Source organism: Notolepis coatsorum (genome assembly GCF_963971535.1).
Source record: "Notolepis coatsorum genome assembly, contig: SCAFFOLD_642, whole genome shotgun sequence".
Classification (NCBI taxonomy): Eukaryota; Metazoa; Chordata; class Actinopteri; order Aulopiformes; family Paralepididae; genus Notolepis; species Notolepis coatsorum.
The window spans coordinates 43313-63386 of record NW_028170364.1 but is presented as its reverse complement, the minus strand read 5'-3'; the positions used below and the strand labels follow the sequence as shown (position 1 = coordinate 63386).

At 44.4% G+C, this 20074-nt stretch overlaps 1 pseudogene across 1 annotated transcript in view; it reads left to right on the top strand.

Moving 5' to 3' along the window:
• Window positions 1–14749, top strand: part of LOC311248548 (elongator complex protein 2-like) — a 67020-nt pseudogene extending 52271 nt beyond the window's left edge. The window contains exons 5-6 of the transcript XR_014621031.1: window positions 7869–7991; window positions 13414–14749. The product of XR_014621031.1 is annotated as an elongator complex protein 2-like (transcript). The remainder of the gene's footprint in view (window positions 1–7868; window positions 7992–13413) is intronic.
• The last annotated feature ends 5325 nt before the right edge of the window (window positions 14750–20074 follow it).

Genomic DNA, 20074 nt, shown 5'->3' with positions numbered 1-20074 from the left:
CACTGCTCTGATCACAGGTACACACACACACTGCTCTGATCACAGGTACACACACACACTGCTCTGATCACAGGTACACACACACACTGCTCTGATCACAGGTACACACACACACTGCTCTGATCACAGGTACACACACTGCTCTGATCACAGGTACACACACACACTGCTCTGATCACAGGTACACACACACACTGCTCTGATCACAGGTACATAGGGTGACCAGGTTAAAATGGTTCAGTCGCAGGACAGCAGCACTGCTTTTGCGGGACAATGCGGGGCACGTAGGTGAGGGGGGGGGGGGGGGGGGGGGGGGGGGATTTAATTTAAAAAAAGGTATTTACATTTTTATTTATTTATTGCTAATTAAAATTAAAGAAATGTATTTATTATTTTAATGCCTTTATTTCATATTCGACACAGACGGTAGGCTATATATAGCACATTTTGTTATTAATCTTATTAAACTGTATAGATGCTTCACCAATCACCTTCTCAGCCGCTACTGTCTATGTCACCAACATCTTTATTTAATCACACTTTCATCATTAAGCAGGTAACCATCAATCTTGGTATCCAAGCTGATAAAATCACTCCATTAATAGAAAAGAGCAGGAGCTAAGTCTTTTCAGCCATCTTTTCCTGAGCATTATTAGCAGTGAAGTGTAGAAGAGAGGAGACGGAATGCGATGGTTGATCTTCACAATATAATAATGTTTTTATTGTGAATAGCGGATCACTCAGTTGCTCATATAACAAAAAGGGTGAGACCCAAAGTCTCCACAAACCCTATATAACATAAAGAAAAGGCGAGACAGCACAGTGTCCGCAATATGTGTCTGGTGAACCCACAACATTTTTTAAACAATGCAGATTTTAAAACAATAAAGCCATAATCATGTATGTAAAAAATACTTAACATATGTTAACTTAACTGTTAACTCAATTACAACCAATATAGACAGCAGATTAATGATCTACAAACTGATTTGAATGGTGGTGTGGATAACACGACGACTTGACACGATCATGTCCCAGAACAGAAGCAGAGAGATGAGTGAGGGCAGCAGACATGGGTCTGGTGGGTCAGATGGAGAAGAGCCAGGCGCAGCTTCTCAGTGATGGAAGCTGCAGGAAGTCAACGCAGAGCTCCAGGTCAATCAGGATGTACTGCCCCAACTCAGCCGAAATTGGCAATAATATCTGGCCCGTCAGTTTATTTTTAGAATATGATATTTATTTTATTTATTATTTATATATTATATGATATACTTTATGTTTTATCCGTGTTACTTGAGAGTGAATAACAGGTATATAGGCATCTAGGTGCAATGTATAGCGCTTGGCAACACGAGGTGTGGACAGCACTTGGGTGCTGAAAATTCTCTCTCTCTCTCTCTCTCTCTCTCTCTCTCTCTCTCTCTCTCTCTCTCTCTCTCTCTCTCTCTCTCTCTCTCTCTCTCTCCATCTCTATCTCTATCTCTATCTCTCTATCTATCTATCTATATATATATAGACCGGTCTCGGTCTATCGATTATGCCGTGCGCAACCAATGAGTCTATATCTGACCGGTTTAATGTTGGCATTATTTTTACGGACCACATTATTTCTACGGACCGACAGCTCCGTAATAAACTATCAATTTATATGCAATTATTGTGTCTTGGCTCCTCTGCCTGTGGAGTGACATCAATAAAATAGGATACAAAAAATAAGAAATAGAAAAATAGAAAAAGCATAAAGTTAGCAGCAGAAACTAACTCTAGACTATAACGTCATAATAGTATAGGTGGTGTGCAAAGCAGCAGCATAAAACAACGACACAATTAATCTGCTGTAAATCGTCAGTATGGAATGTTTATGTTATGCTATTTTAACAACATGAATGAAATATAATATAATATCCAGTATAGGCTTAAAACGCATTTTATCATGCAAGAAGAGAAAATTATGTAAAAAGGCTGGGGCCGAGTTTCGCTATTACCGGTAAGGATATCCAGGACATTGTTTGCATTTTTGTTGCTTTTATTAAAACAAGCTTCTAAATTAACTGTGTTCTTACCTGATTCAGTGCTTCTTAAACTTGTATTTTATTTTTTGGTCTCGAATCCAAAATAACGGTTGTTTGATCGTTGTTCAAGTTTCAGTCTTAGACTGGTCATGAGCTGGAAAAGCTCACAGACAGTTGTGTCATCCCCCTCAACTTCAAGCATTGCGTCGTAAAAAAGCTTTAGGCTATTCTGCAGAAACATCCGGTATGCCTGGAGTTCACAGGGCACGCCCTCGCCATCCTCGTCATTGGCGAAAAACGTCCACAGTGCTGATGGACAGTTGTCTTCTCCAAGGGATAAAAAGTAGCTTTTGACAGCAGGCCAGCAGTCGTGAAGCCGTTTGACAGCTGGCCACAAACTGAGCCACCGTGTTGGTACGTGCCGGTAAAGCGTCTGGTACTCCTCGTCCACAAAAGCAAAAATGTCCTTCAATTCTTGGACACGTTTTGCGGATGCTGAAAAGTGGTTATATATCTTTGTGACTACGCTCTCGATGTCCACTTTCAGCTTGTCACCTGAATTCCTCCCACAATTATGCAGAATATGGGCCACGCAGTTGGCTTTGATGATTGCACCATTCTTGTCTTTTAACTTTTCATAGACAGATTTGTGTACCCCATAATTCACACTGGCGTTATCTGCGGAGTATGCAGATACCCGTTCCAAGCCGAGGTTGCTCTCCTCGAGCCTCGAAACGACCTGATTAAATATCGCATCAGAGTCTTCCTTGTGGTCATCATGAAAGTCCAACAATTTGTTTTGCAGGCCAAGCTCTGGGGTGTAAAATCGCACTGCTAGTGGGAATAACTTGGTAGTGCCATGGTTCGATGTGTCGGATGCAATTGGGGAAAAAAAGGAAGATACTCTGGTTTACCTGCAACCATTGGCCGTATTCAAGTTCTTCAATAATGTCTCCACTGATGCAGGTGCACGTCTGTAACCATAGCTGCACTCTTGGTGCGTCCGCATGCTAGCTTCTTAGCTATCTCTGAATCGGGGAACATGATGGGGTTAAGTTTTGATCCACAATCTGTAAGATAAGCCATGCTGCACGTTATGGTAGACACTGGTCACCTCAGCCGCTGTGACTTTGTCTGTGTTGCTGTCCTTTGGCTTCGAGAAAAAGCTAGTCATGTTAGTATTCCTTTGCTGTTAATTTTTTTTGTGAGCCTCGCCATCACCGTGCCTCTTAACGTCCCCCTCTCCTCCATGGGTGATGGTGAAGCTCCTGTGGCAGATCCTGCATTCTACCTTTTGGGGATCATCTGAAACGGATCTCAGCCACGTATACTTCTTGTCCCAGTCTCTGTTATAATGAGCAAAGTCTCTTTTTTTTTGGGCTCCATTTTCTTGTTTTTCTTAGCTAGCTATCAGTATTGGCGGTCTTTCTTCTGACAACTTGAGTGACGTCACACACTGCAGCTGCCTCGGCCTCGGACTGTCACAGTCTGACAGTGACAGGCAGGCAGCGCGTGACTCGAGTCGAGCTGCTCCGCTCGGCTGCGCATTGGTTTGACGTCGCCCGATTTTTTCATTTTAAATATAAGAGGGTATTGGAACGAGGCATTGAATTAACAACATTTAAAAAAAAAAAAAAATTATAATAATAATATAATCGTTGAATTGCTGGACATTGTTCTGTTGTAGCGGGACGCAGGACAGGTGGGCACCCTACAGGTACACACACACACTGCTCTGATCACAGGTACACACACACTGCTCTGATCACAGGTACACACACACACTGCTCTGATCACAGACACACACACACACACACACACACACACACACACACACACACACTGTGCTCTGATCACAGGTACACACACACACTGCTCTGATCACAGGTACACACACACACACACACACTGTGCTCTGATCACAGGTACACACACACACACTGTGCTCTGATCACAAGTACACACACACACACACACACTGTGCTCTGACCACAGGTACACACTCTGATCACTGATCAAAACCCACCTTTTCTCCATAGACAATCCTTGAGCTAGATTTTGTGTTGTAGTATGACTGGTGTATTATGTCCGTATTATGTCCGTGCGTGTGGGGCTGGGCGATATGGCCTCTAAATGATATCACGATATCTTTTGGCTATGTCACGATACACGATGTACATCACGATATTTTGATATTTCCTCTAAAGCCCTTAAAAATGCTTGATGAAGCCTACAGTCACGCCAACATGACGAGTAAAATAGTCCCTGCAACATGTCTGCATTAAACCATGAAGATGCTTTCAAAAATAATTTAATTAAACATTTCTAAAAATCTAAAAGAGTAGTCTACTGACACACTAATACAGACATTTTTTTTATTAACATCTAAGACAATTTATATACATACTCTTGGGTGCCTAAGACTTTTGCACAGTACTGTTTTCTATCCACTTTAGCCAAAAATACACACACACTACTGTGAGAAAATAATAATCGTGTAACCAAGGAATGGTCCGCCTATACTTTTAATATATAGTCATATAAAATCACAGGAGACTTCATGGCTTAGACTTATGATTTTTATTATCAGCAATGTTATAACATCCTACTGGTAAACAAAACACTTTAAAGCTGTGTGTGCATCATCATCATATATATATTTACTTTTTAATTGCATGAAACATTATGAAGTATTCTCTTATGCCGCTTTTCCACAGTCTGCACGGTACCTACTCGACTCGGTAGTACCCCCCATAGATAGATATAAAGACGGTACCCCCCCCCCCCCCCCCCCCCCCCGTCAGTGTAGCTGGGGCGCCGTGATGTCATCTTCAACGCGACACACGGAGGATTTCGACGCTAGCTATCAAGCTATTGTATGAATCCAGTGCCTTATTAGCTCATTTACGCTAGCCGCAATGCTAACGGTTAGAACGCGAGGCTGCTACCAGTTCATCCACCTCTGCGCCTGCATATTCCATTGTCGTTTCTGAATAAAACACGTATGGCTTTTTTTTTTGATCCACTTTTTCTCCCATTTTTCTATATTTTTCTCCCATCCCAATTTCGTATCATCCAATTCAACCCTCCCCTGTCACAAACGCTGTTTCTTGCCTCCCACAAGCCGGCTGCAATGTGGACTAAGTCATACATAGCACAAGTCCCCTCCGGTACTTGAGGTAACAGCAGTCGCATCTTTTCACCTGCGCAGCTCGATCTCTCAGTGTCGAGGAGTAACGCGTGGGAGGCTCACGCTGCCCCCGACACTTCCTGATTCTAATAAAACACGTATGGCTAACGTTTAAACTCGCGAAGCTCTCTCCATTTCTCTCACGCTCTCATATCCCCGTTCCATGTTTCCTCCAAACAAACATGTAGCACCGCCTCTCTGGGTGTGTGTGTGTGTGCGCGCGCGTGTGTGTATGGGCGTGTACATGACGTAAGTTGGGGCGAGTCTGTGTGCATTTTTTTTCTTTGAGAGGGAGAGACGAGAGAGTAAAGGCAAGCACTGCGCCAAAGTAAGTCATCTCAACCGCGGCGGCTTATGAACTGATGTGAGGGATTGTGAGGAACACGATCACGATGTCCACGATACGTTTAAAAAGTGTATCGTTTATGAACTGTACCCGATATTTATTTAATATCGTCATATCGCCCACCCCTATGTTTGTGTGTGTGAGAGAGAGAGAGAGATACGGTACAAAACATCAAATAAGCATACTAGAGTGCTACGAGAATGGTTTGATTTTACCAATGATGTCTTTGCTAATATTCCAAATACACCTGATGTTGTTTTTGTTGTCACCAGCCACAAGGGGGTGCTAATCCTAGAAGTAGGCTGTGCCTTTGACCTGTACATGGACCAGGCTTTCCGGTATATAAAATACCAACCATTGCTCGATGTGATAACCAGCCTTGGGTACAGGTGTACTCTAGATATAGTGTACTTATATTCGGAAGTCTTGGCCATGTAAATAAATGCACCATGACCTGTCTGAGAATTGCTGCAATGTCAAAGAGAAAAGCCAAACAAATTGCCAAATATTGCTCTGTCTAAGCTACTATTGGCAGCTTAGCCGCATGGAGAAGGAGGTGCTATGTGTACCTTAACGAGAATTCTCGTTTCTGGGCCTAAGTCGTACATTTTTCCTTTTTTTCGATTTTAATACCCTATTAAATGTCAGGGAGCTGTATTTTGCCTGTAAAAGGCATACTGGGACTCTGAAGGTGCAGTACCGGCCGCATCCTACCAGGCGGCGGTATTGAGCACCCTTTGAGACCTTGTGTCTTGGGCTGTGCGTCGATTATATGGGTCCGGCTTGGATATTTTTCTCCTGGCAGGACGCGTGTATATTTTCCCCAACGGAGTTTCACTTCCGCGTTCGGTTTGCGCGATCTGATTGGCCACTGACGTTTTTTTCAGCGCCAATCGCGTTACTCCTAACAATCGCGCCAGCAGGCTGTTACCCTAACCTTAACCAACTAACCCTAACCCTAACCTTAACCCTAACCTTAACCAACAGAGAGCGACTTCGAAAGAGTCGCCAAGCTTAACCAGTTAGTTAGGAGTAACGCGATTGGCGCTGAGAGAAACGTCAGTGGCCAATCAGATTGCGCAAACCGAACGCGGAAGTGAAACTCCGTTGGGGAAAATATACAGGCGGGCAGGACGAGCGGTTAAAACGGGAATGTATGGATGATCTATTTTTATTTTTCACATCTTGAATTGAAGGTTCTTACTGTCAAATGACCATGGTATTGTATCCATAGCTATAATATAGAATATAGTTATAGCAGCTGGATTCGCCTGTTCGAATCCAGCTCACAGCTCCGGGGTTGTCACCAGCTTGGCTGGCCGTTCACACTAATACAATTGGCTGTATTAGAGGGTGGGAGAAGCTGGCGGGGTGGGTCCGGGTCGTTGTAAACAGCGACTCCTACAGTTTGGTCGGGGCGCCTGCTAAGCGCGTGTAACAGAGGCAACTCGCCCCTGCCACGTTTTCGACCATGCCTTGAGTGGGAGTCGAACCCCAGGCGTCCGCACTGCGGGCGACATCACAAACCGCTGCGCCAAGAAAGGAATTCCCTCCTAAGCGCTCAGTTTGGATGCCTCTGGGGAGTGAGTTTTACACCCGTTACACTCACCCCCCCTAAACTCACACCACCCAAGGCATCCGGGTCACGGCACCAGTGTAACAGAGGCAACTCGCCCCTGCCACGTTTTCGACCATGCCTTGAGTGGGAGTCGAACCCCAGGCGTCCGCACTGCGGGCGACATCACAAACCGCTGCGCCAAGAAAGGAATTCCCTCCTAAGCGCTCAGTTTGGATGCCTCTGGGGAGTGAGTTTTACACCCGTTACACGCGGATAGGACCTGAGTGGGATAGTGTGATCCTTCCACACGCTACGCCCTCTCAGGGAGGATCCGCGCTGCCAGGTGAAAAGAAGCGGTTGATTGGCTGGACGTGTGTCGGAGGAAGCACGTGATAGCCTCCACTCTCCCAGATGATCTGACTGTGGGGGGTAAGTGCGCAGCGACCAGGAAGGGGATTGGGAATTGGCATACGACTAACATTGGGATGGGAGAAAATCGGAGGAAAAATGGAGGGGGAAAAAGATCAATAAAAAAAATATATATATAGTTATAGCTGCTCTACAAACAAGGTGACCGTTCCCTATCTAACTAGTGGTGGCCTCGCTGCAGACAGTTGCGGGTAATAGCTGGCACCCAAAGTGTTCAGTGCTGCTTGGGCCCCGATATATTTTATTCCCTGTTTATGTCATATAATTTGTGGAACCATGCGCTTGTGCGCGCGCGCGCGCGTGTGTGTGTGTGTGTGTGTGTGTGTTCTACAGCTACCTGCTGGCAGTGGGTCTGGAGGGCGGCAGGGTCCAGCTGTACAAGTGGAGTCCCAGCCAGGAGCCTGCAGGAGGAGGAGGAGGAGACGACTGGAGGAGATGTGGGGAGACGGACGCCTCGTATCCTTCACACACACACACACACACACACACACACACACACACACACACACACACACACACACACACACACACACACACACACTACCCAAAACAACTGTGCCTGCATGGCGATTGATTGATTGATTGATTGATTGATTGATTGATTGATTGATTTATTGATTGATTGATTGATTGATTGATTGAAAATGTTATTAACAGATTGCAGAATACAGTACGGCTCAATACACACAATTGTTAAGGGGATGCAGACCAGAGAAAGACTTTCGTCTTGTTTACATCAGGGTCCCCCATTTTCAATTCATCATAACATGTATGACATACATGACATACAGATAGACAGTACTGCTACATCTATACATTTATGACATACTAGATTTACAAATACAGTACTGTTTGTGATACAAAAAGAGTCTAAAAAATATATATATACATTATACAGTATATACATTTGAGGGGGAAGAAACTGTACATTGGAGGAGGTTGGGTGGGTGGGGTGGGTAGGTGGGGTGGGGGGGGGACTGTACATTGGAGGTGGTTGGGTGGGTGGGGGGGTAACTGTACATTGGAGGGGGTTGGGTTAGGACATTTACAGGGGCCAGTTTCGAATTGCAATCTCCCGTAGGTGCTCTTTGATAAATTATTGAAACTTAATTGCGATTGTTTGAGAAAGTTAACCTTTTAACACTTTCAGTGTCACGCTTAATCCCCATCTCTGCCGCTAGAAGGCCAGCTTAAAATGATCATGTCCGTGGTGTTTCACAATGTTTGCAGAGCTGTGTGTGTGTTCTGTATTATAGCTGTGGAGACAATGGTGTGGCTCATTTGACAGACACTACTTGTAGTCCAACATGGAAAAAAATTGTTTGTTTCTACACACTGTAGTCTGTAGTTTATTACACGCTAAACATCGCGCATTTCCAAGATAATCCAGTCTTTTTCCATAGATCACGAGATAAAACGTGTTATGTGCAATAAGCCCGAATCGTTCTGATTGATTCCCTGATTCCCTGGGGGTAGTGGCGGCTGATTGGCGCAGATTGGCGCAGTGGGCAAGGTGCTCGCCTCTATCGCAGGAGATGCTGGGTTCGAGCCCAGCTCTCGCCGTTGCTACCGGCTGGCCGGTCGTTCATACTAACACAATTGGCAAGTGTTAGAGGGTGGGAAAGCCGGTGGATGGGGATTTGACGTTGTGGACAGCGACTCCTACAGGTCGGTTTGGTGACACCGGTGCGGCGGAAACAGGAAGTACCGGGGGCAGCGTGAGCCTCCCACGAGTTACTCCTCGCCACTGAGAGTTCGAGCTGCTGCGGTGAAAAGATGCGACAGGCTGCCTCCTCGTGTACCGGAGGGGACACGTGATGCAAGGCTTCTATCTTGAACCGACCAGTGGGAGGCATAGTCTAGCAACGTTCAAGACAGGGGAGGGAAGAATTGGATATATGAAATTGGGATGGGAGATAAATAGAAAATGGGAAGAAAAAGTGGATCAAAAAAAATATAAACGCCCCCGTCTGAAGGCACACTGACAGCCCGTCGCCATGGTAACTTCAATATAAACGCACGCCCCTGTCTGAAGGCACACTGACAGCCCGTCGCCATGGTAACTTCAATATAAACGCACGCCCCTGTCTGAAGGCACACTGACAGCCCGTCGCCATGGTAACTTCAATATAAACGCACGCCCCTGTCTGACGGAACACTGACAGCCCGTCGCCATGGTAACACACGGATACATCCTGTACAGGGATTCACGATGTCACGAGAGACGAGACACCACCACATCACCACAGTGACAGTGGTGGAAAGTAACTAAGTACTTTTACTCAAGTACTGTACTTAAGTACAATTTCGAGCTACTTGTACTTTACGTGAGTGTTTTAATTTTAGGGAACTTTATACTTTTACTCTACACTACATTTATCTGAACCCATCAGTTACTAGTTACTTTGAAGAAAAAGATTTAGCATAGAAAACATGGCAAAGATATATGAAGATTATGTACTTTAAAATCTGAAGCCTGTCAACTTCAAGACGTAATCAGAGCAGCATAACTGGACCACATACCACTTTAACATAACCTTTAATCAGAGCAGCATAACTGGACCACATACCACTTTAACATAACCTTTAATCAGAGCAGCATAACTGGACCACATACCACTTTAACATCACCTTTAATCAGAGCAGCATAACTGGACCACATACCACTTTAACATAACCTTTAATCAGAGCAGCATAACTGGACCACATACCACTTTAACATAACCTTTAATCAGAGCAGCATAACTGGACCACATACCACTTTAACATCACCTTTAATCAGAGCAGCATAACTGGACCACATACCACTTTAACATCACCTTTAATCAGAGCAGCATAACTGGACCACATACCACTTTAACATAACCTTTAATCAGAGCAGCATAACTGGACCACATACCACTTTAACATAACCTTTAATCAGAGCAGCATAACTGGACCACATACCACTTTAACATCACCTTTAATCAGAGCAGCATAACTGGACCACATACCACTTTAACATAACCTTTAATCAGAGCAGCATAACTGGATCACATACCACTTTAACATAACCTTCAATTAGAGCAGCATAACTGGACCACATACCACTTTAACATAACCTTTAATCAGAGCAGCATAACTGGACCACATACCACTTTAACCTTTAATCAGAGCAGCATAACTGGACCACATACCACTTTAACATAACCTTTAATCAGAGCAGCATAACTGGACCACATACCACTTTAACATGACCTTTAATCAGAGCACCATAACTGGACCACATACCACTTTAACACAACCTATAGAGGTCAATGGATACGTCATGTAAAATGCATACTTCTACTTTAGATAAATACTTCTCTACTTTTACTTAAGTATAATTTGAATGGAGGGCTTTTACTTTTACCAGAGTACTCATTTATCTGGTTATGTCTACTTTTACATAAGTAAAGGAACTGTGTACTTCTTCCACCACTGATTGGTGACTATTTTCTTCCAGCAAGCTGTTCATTTCTCGACACGCCGCTTTCAGAACCGATGGAGAGCTAGCTTGCGTCATTTCCGTGGGTCTAAGTTAACACACACCCGGAATTCATCTCAAGTTGATCAGACTCATTAACCCTTTCACTACCACACTACAGAAGGTTAACACTTTCACTACCACACTACAGAATGTTAAGCTTTCACTACCACACTACAGAAGGTTAACCCGTTCACTACCACACTACAGAAGGTTAACCCTTTCACTACCACACTACAGAAGGTTAACCATTTCACTACCACACTACAGACGGTTAACCCTTTCACTACCACGCGACATACGGTTAACCCTTTCACTACCACACTACAGAAGGTTACCCTTTCACTACCACACTACAGAAGGTTAACCCTTTCACTTCCACACTACAGAAGGTTAACCCTTTCACTACCACACGACAGAAGGTTAACCCTTTCACTACCACACTACAGAAGCTTAACCTTTCACTACCACACTACAGAAGGTTAACCCTTTCACTACCACACTACAGAAGGTTAACCCTTTCACTACCACATGACAGAAGGTTAACCCTTTCACTACAGAAGGTTAAGCTTTCACTACCACACTACAGAAGGTTAACCCTTTCACTACCACACTACATAAGGTTAACCCTTTCACTACCACACGACAGAAGGTTAAGCTGTCACTACCATACTACAGAAGGTTAACCCTTTCACTACCACACTACAGAAGGTTAACCCTTTCACTACCACACTACATAAGGTTAACCCTTTCACTACCACACGACAGACGGTTAACCCTTTCACTACCACACTACATAAGGTTAACCCTTTCACTACCACACTACAGACGGTTAACCCTTTCACTACCACACTACAGAAGGTTAACCCTTTCACTACCACACGACAGAAGGTTAACCCTTTCACTACAGAAGGTTAAGCTTTCACTACCACACTACAGAAGGTTAACCCTTTCACTACCACACTATAGAAGGTTAAGCTTTCACTACCACACTACAGAAGGTTAACCCTTTCACTACCACACTACAGAAGGTTAACCCTTTCACTACCACACTACAGAAGGTTAACCCTTTCACTACCACGTGACATACGGTTAACCCTTTCACTACCACACTACAGAAGGTTAACCTTTCACTACCACACTACAGAAGGTTAACCCTTTCACTTCCACACTACAGAAGGTTAACCCTTTCACTACCACACGACAGAAGGTTAACCCTTTCACTACCACACTACAGAAGCTTAACCTTTCACTACCACACTACAGAAGGTTAACCCTTTCACTACCACACTACAGAAGGTTAACCCTTTCACTACCACACTACAGAAGCTTAACCTTTCACTACCACACTACAGAAGGTTAACCCTTTCACTACCACACTACAGAAGGTTAACCCTTTCACTACCACACTACAGAAGGTTAACCCTTTCACTACCACACGACAGAAGGTTAACCCTTTCACTACAGAAGGTTAAGCTTTCACTACCACACTACAGAAGGTTAACCCTTTCACTACCACACTACATAAGGTTAACCCTTTCACTACCACACGACAGACGGTTAACCCTTTCACTACCACCCGACAGACGGTTAACCCTTTCACTACCACACTACAGAAGGTTAACCCTTTCACTACCACACGACAGAAGGTTAACCCTTTCACTACAGAAGGTTAAGCTTTCACTACCACACTACAGAAGGTTAACCCTTTCACTACCACACTACATACGGTTAACCCTTTCACTACCACACGACAGACGGTTAACCCTTTCACTACCACACGACAGACGGTTAACCCTTTCACTACCACACTACAGACGGGTAACCTTCTGTAGTGTGGTAGTGAAAGGTTAACCTTCTGTCGTGTGGTAGTGAAAGGGTTAAAGGCTGCTCCCGGCCATGGGCAGCATTGATGAAGGCTACAGGAACTCGGCGGTAGCCCTGGTAGCCCTGGTAGCCCTGGTAGCCCTGGTAGCCCTGGCGGCAGCCATTCTGTTCTCCTTTATGGCTGTGGAGGAAGGCCCCTGGCCTCAGGGTGTGTGCGAGTGGCCGGCCTTCTATTGAATGGAGCAGCAATAAAGAGGACATGCAATCAACAGTTATTATTTATATTTTTATATAAGGGGGGGGGGGGGGGGTTGGTTGATATGGAAAGGAGGGCGGGGTGAGGTGTTAAGAGAGTAAGGATGGGGTGTTGAACACAAAAGGGTTGTATGAACTCAGGATAATGTAATTTACATCAAAGAGAGGGAATGAGACCTTTTGGGTCTCTTATCAAAGAGCTCTCTCCTACACCACTCTTCCACCAGGCCTCCCACAATACTTTCCCCTTGTTTTAGTTTTTTCTCCTTGACCCAAACGTTCTTCTCTCAGACAAAGCCACACCCTGACGGTCAAAAGGCTTCGCTGGAGGCCCAAGACCGGCCGGGCGGGCGGAGGAGGAGGAGGGGGCCACGTCGGGGTCGGCTCGAGCGGAGAGAAGGAAGGAGAGAGAGAGGAGGAGGAGGAGGAGGAAGAAGAAGAAGAAGAAAGCTCCTGGGTCCAGCTGGCCAGCGCCGGCGCGGACCACTCTGTCAAAATCTTCAACGTCAACAGGCGTGCTCTCTAGCGCCGCTGGAGGTCGGACACTGTTATGTCACGTGGAGGAGACGGTCTGGGGTTAGCAGGGGCCACGGCTGTTCACTGGGGGGCCGTTCAGTCTGTGTGACAGCAGCCAGTGCAGAGACCTGGGGTCACTCCCTGGACACACCCACCCACACACACACACACACACACACACACACACACACACAGACACACACACACACACACACACACACACACACACACACACAGACACAGACACACACACACACACAGACACACACAGACACACCCACACACACACACACACACACACACACACACAGACACGGACACACCCACACACACACACACACACACACACACACAGGACGTATACGGGAACACAGGAGGAGTGTTCAGAGAAATGATCGAGGATATCGTTAGGTTTCCCATTTATTGTAAAAAATAATTATAATAATAATAAAAAAAGGAGACCAAATAATGATTATGTAATATACAGTATGACGGGGCAAATATTCAAAGCTTCGATCAGAAGATTTTGACTTGCATTTGGTACAAGCCCGTGTTTGTCTTAAAGAGTCACACAAGACACAGGTCTGGGGTCTTCGTTCACAATCGGGGACATTGAAGACTTTCAGGACTCGTGACTCGACTTGGACTTGAGCACCGATGACTCGGACTTGGACTTGGACTCGAGCATTGACTGCATTTGGACTCGGAAGGTGCAGACGAGGACCTGTTAATTGATAAATAATTTTTTTTTTGTAATAGGCCCTAATCATTTGGCATAAGATATTGACGGCTAGTGCATTTGTTTTGCTATTGTGTCACAAAGTAAATAAACTCCCTTTGAAACGGTGACCACTGTGTCATTTATGTTAATGTAGTTTAATGTAGTAGTTTATTATTTGTATGTCAGCTCTTTGACTCAACCTCGATGACTTGGACTCGGACTAGGGTAACGGGGAATCGACTCGGGCTCTTCTTTGGTGACTCGGACTTGGACTCAGACTTGAACACTGGGGACTCGAGACTCGACTCGAGACTTCGTGACTCGACTACAACACTGGTGACCAGTAACCAATGAAATAAGAAACTGACATGCGACCAGTTGTTGTCTTGGTGCTGCTGAGATTGTTTGTGTTCTACAGTATCCATAGCTAATATGGCATTTTGTACTGTATTGTATTGTCCGAAATTAATATGTTATTAAATCTCTTTTTTATCCTTTGACTGATTGCCTTTGTCTGAATCTTAATTATATTACAATGACAGATTTACAGGACAAGTCTGTTTGGGTCCATGTTAGGCCTACGCTATCAACACTTGATATATTCACCTCTACACCTGATATATTCACCTCTACACCTGATATATTCACCTCTACACCTGTTATATTCACATCTACACCTGTTATATTCACCTACACCTGATATATTCACCTCTACACCTGTTATATTCACCTCTACACCTGATATATTCACCTCTACACCTGATATATTCACCTCTACACCTGATATATTCACCTCTACACCTGTTATATTCACCTCTACACCTGATATATTCACCTCTACACCTGATATATTCACCTCTACACCTGTTATATTCACATCTACACCTGTTATATTCACCTACACCTGATATATTCACCTCTACACCTGTTATATTCACCTCTACACCTGATATATTCACCTCTACACCTGTTATATTCACCTCTATACCTGATATATTCACCTCTACACCTGTTATATTCACCTCTACACCTGATATATTCACCTCTACACCTGTTATATTCACCTGTACACCTGATATATTCACCTCTACACCTGATATATTCACCTCTACACCTGTTATATTCACCTACACCTGATATATTCACCTACATTTACATTTACATTTAGTCATTTAGCTGACGCTTTTATCCAAAGCGACTTACAAGTTCTGTGCGACAAGACAGCAAGAAGGGTATAACTCTATCAGCTGAGTAACAATGTTCATCAAAGTGTTGCGTGTTACAGTGTAGGTTAGTTTATTAGGACAAGTGCATGACATTAAGGTTAGTCGGGGTTAGATTTTTTTTTTTTTTTTTTTTATATATCATTTCAGATAATGGTTGAAGAAGTGAGTCTTTAGTCGACGGCGAAAGATTGGACGGGATTCGGCTGTCCTAACTGGGATGGGTAGTTCATTCCACCATTGTGGGGCAAGGACTGAGAATAGGCGGCTTCTCTTTGATGACCCTCCGGGAGCTTGGATAGGAGTAGATCTGAGGCGGCCAGAAGATGCAGAGCGTAGGGGTCTTGAGGGTGTGTAGTTAGAGACCATTGACCGGAGGTAGGCGGGAGCGGTTCCCTTTGCCGCACGGTATGCTAGGTCGAGGGCCTTGAAGCGGATACGTGCAGCAATGGGGAGCCAGTGCAGGTCCCTAAGAAGTGGGGTGACATGGGCCGACTTCGGTAGGTTTGAGATCAGGCGGGCCGCTGCATTTTGAATGAGTTGAAGAGGCTTGGTGGCAGTGGCCGGGAGGCCAGCTAGCAGTGCGTTGCAGTAGTCGAGGCGGGAGATGACTGTTGATTGGACGAGGAGTTGGGTGGCTTCTTTTGTCAGGAAGGGGCGTATCCTTCTGACGTTGCTCAGGAGGAATCTGCAGGTTCTGGTTGTCGCTGCGATGTGAGCAGAGAAGTTCAACTGGTCATCGAGGACAACACCAAGGTTCTTGGCGGTCGGCGACGCGGTCACAGCTGCATTCTCGACTGTGATGGAGAGGTCGGTCAGGGGGGAGGATTTGGCCGGCAGGTGGAGCAATTCTGTTTTGCTTAGGTTCAGTTTGAGGTGGTTGGTCGTCATCCAGGCGGAGATGTCGGACAGACAGGCCGAGATCCGCTCAGAGACGTGGATATCTGAGGGAGGGAAGGAGAGGAAGAGTTGAGTATCATCGGCATAACAATGATATGAGAAGCCATGAGACGTGATAATGTTACCCAGTGATTTAGTGTAGAGGGAGAAGAGAAGGGGTCCTAGGACCGAGCCCTGGGGGACACCCGTCCGGAGGGGGCGGGTGGCCGACAGAGTCCCTCTCCATGACACTTGGTAGGAGCGGTCATTGAGGTATGATGTCAGCCATGTCTGATGGTTGACTGTGTCGAAGGCTGCAGATAGATCTAGGAGAATCAGGACAGAGGAGAGGCCTTTCGCTTTTGCTAAGTGAAGTGCCTCTGTGACCGCAATGAGGGCCGTTTCTGTGGAGTGGCCAGTCCGGAAGGCTGACTGATTGGGGTCTAGGAGGTCATTCTGTAAGAGATAAGCAGTAAGTTGGTTGGATACAGCACGTTCAAGTGTTTTAGAAAGGAAGGAGAGACCTACACCTGATATATTCACCTGTACACCTGTTATATTCACCTCTACACCTGTTATATTCACCTCTACACCTGATATATTCACCTCTACACCTGATATATTCACCTACACCTGATATATTCACCTCTACACCTGATATATTCACCTCTACACCTGTTATATTCACCTCTACACCTGATATATTCACCTCTACACCTGTTATATTCACCTGTACACCTGATATATTCACCTGTACACCTGATATATTCACCTGTACACCTGATATATTCACCTGTACACCTGATATATTCACCTCTACACCTGATATATTCACCTGTACACCTGATATATTCACCTGTACACCTGATATATTCACCTCTACACCTGATATATTCACCTGTACACCTGATATATTCACCTGTACACCTGATATATTCACCTCTACACCTGATATATTCACCTCTACACCTGTTATATTCACCTCTACACCTGTTATATTCACCTCTACACCTGTTATATTCACCTCTACACCTGTTATAATCACCTCTACACCTGATATATTCACCTCTACACCTGATATATTCACCTCTACACCTGTTATATTCACCTCTACACCTGATATATTCACCTACACCTGATATATTCACCTCTACACCTGATATATTCACCTCTACACCTGATATATTCACCTCTACACCTGATATATTCACCTCTACACCTGATATATTCACCTCTACACCTGATATATTCACCTCTACACCTGATATATTCACCTCTACACCTGTTATATTCACCTCTACACCTGATATATTCACCTCTACACCTGTTATATTCACCTCTACACCTGATATATTCACCTCTACACCTGTTATATTCACCTCTACACCTGATATATTCACCTCTACACCTGTTATATTCACCTCTACACCTGATATATTCACCTCTACACCTGTTATATTCACCTCTACACCTGATATATTCACCTCTACACCTGATATATTCACCTACACCTGATATATTCACCTCTACACCTGATATATTCACCTCTACACCTGATATATTCACCTCTACACCTGTTATATTCACCTACACCTGATATATTCACCTCTACACCTGATATATTCACCTCTACACCTGTTATATTCACCTCTACACCTGTTATAATCACCTCTACACCTGTTATAATCACCTCTACACCTGATATATTCACCTCTACACCTGATGTATTCACCTCTACACCTGATGTATTCACCTCTACACCTGATATATTCACCTCTACACCTGTTATATTCACCTCTACACCTGATATATTCACCTACACCTGTTATATTCACCTCTACACCTGTTATATTCACCTCTACACCTGTTATATTAACCTCTACACCTGTTATATTCACCTCTACACCTGATATATTCACCTCTACACCTGATATATTCACCTCTACACCTGATATATTCACCTCGTTGAGGGGGGGCAGGAGGAAGGTTGGCAGAATAAATAAACTGGGGGCACTTCATCCAAACACTCTAAACAGCATTTAGTTTGACAGTCATTGAGAGAGTAAATGAGTTTGATGATGTCCACCAGTGATGACCATATTCCGCCCCTGTGTGGACTGAGGCAAGGAAAAGAAGCCTATTTTATTTGGGCCCTTGGTCCTGGAAGGACCTCCAGACACGTCTCAGATTGGCCTCTCCGATCTCAGTGTGTCGCTTCAAACCAAACATCTGAAATCCTTGCCACCTGCTGCTCCTGCTTTGATGTTTTTGATTATTATTATTATTATTAGCACTTTTCTACTTGACCTCTGGCCTCTGTCCCCTCAGTGCGCTGAGGTTGATTGTTACTGTTTTATTGCGCTTGTATTTAACCCTTTCACTGCCGACACGACAGCCGGTTAACCCTTTCACTGTGACAATACAGAAGGTTAGCTCTTTACTATCACACAACCGACGGCGATGCTCCATCATTAGCATCATTAGCTCCGCGGAGCTAATGATGCTAATGATGGAGCATCGCCGTCGGTTGTGTGATAGTAAAGGGCTAACCTTCTGTCGTGTGGCAGTGAAAGGGTAAGCAGAATTTTATTTAAAATGTTTAATTTTGGTTGTATGGTAGTCTACTGACAACTTGTATGTGTATCGTGCTTTGTTATGTATGTGTATTTGACATAATTCGTGCTTTGCCTTCTTGGCCAGATCACCCTTGAAAAAGAGACCTCGGTCTCGGTGGGTTTTTATTTCTGGTTAAATAAAGGTTTGATTGTTTTATTGATTGATTTCATTGGGGGCCGTTGACCTACATAAATAATGTGCTCTCAATTATACTTGAGTGGTGGACTTGACCAATGAGATGTGTCGGAGTGAACGCCTGTCTACATGTTAATGTGGGCGTGTGTCAATAAAAGACAGACTTTTCTCTTTGAGTTTTGGATTCCAATTGAGCAACTTCGACGTTTATCGTGTCTGATTTTCTCCGTCCTATTATGATCCAGCACTGGGTATTATGCAAGAACTGCAGTACGAACCTCTTCTGCTAACAGGGACATTGAATCCTTGTGTTAATTACTGCTCAATGGAATTATAAGGTAGTAGTCCTTATAAGACAAGTTATTGCCAGTTTTTTTTTTACATCATCTACATCCTTTCATGGTGCTGTAGAACAACACAAGGACTCGACGTCTCCGATGACATCATCACTGGTGGCCTTATTCAAACTGTGTCCGATGACATCATCACTGGTGGCCGCCTTATTCAAACTCGTTCACTCTCAATAACTGAAACTGAACACCCCAAAACCTTGTTAAGAGTTTTTGGATATTGAGATTATGTGCAAAACAAATCTACATAGTTTGTGCCCCTTTTAACATTGTGCAACAGCGGGGTGTCTCTTGACGACATCACAGAGTAGATTGATTGATTGATTGATTGAAAATTGTATTAACAGATTGCAGAATGGGTACAGTACGGCTCAATACACACAATTGTTAAGGGGATGCAGACCAGAGAAAGACTTTTGTCTTGTTTACATCAGGGTCCCCCATTTTCAATTCATCAAGACATTTATGACATACTGTACACAACATACATATATACAGTACTGTTACATCCA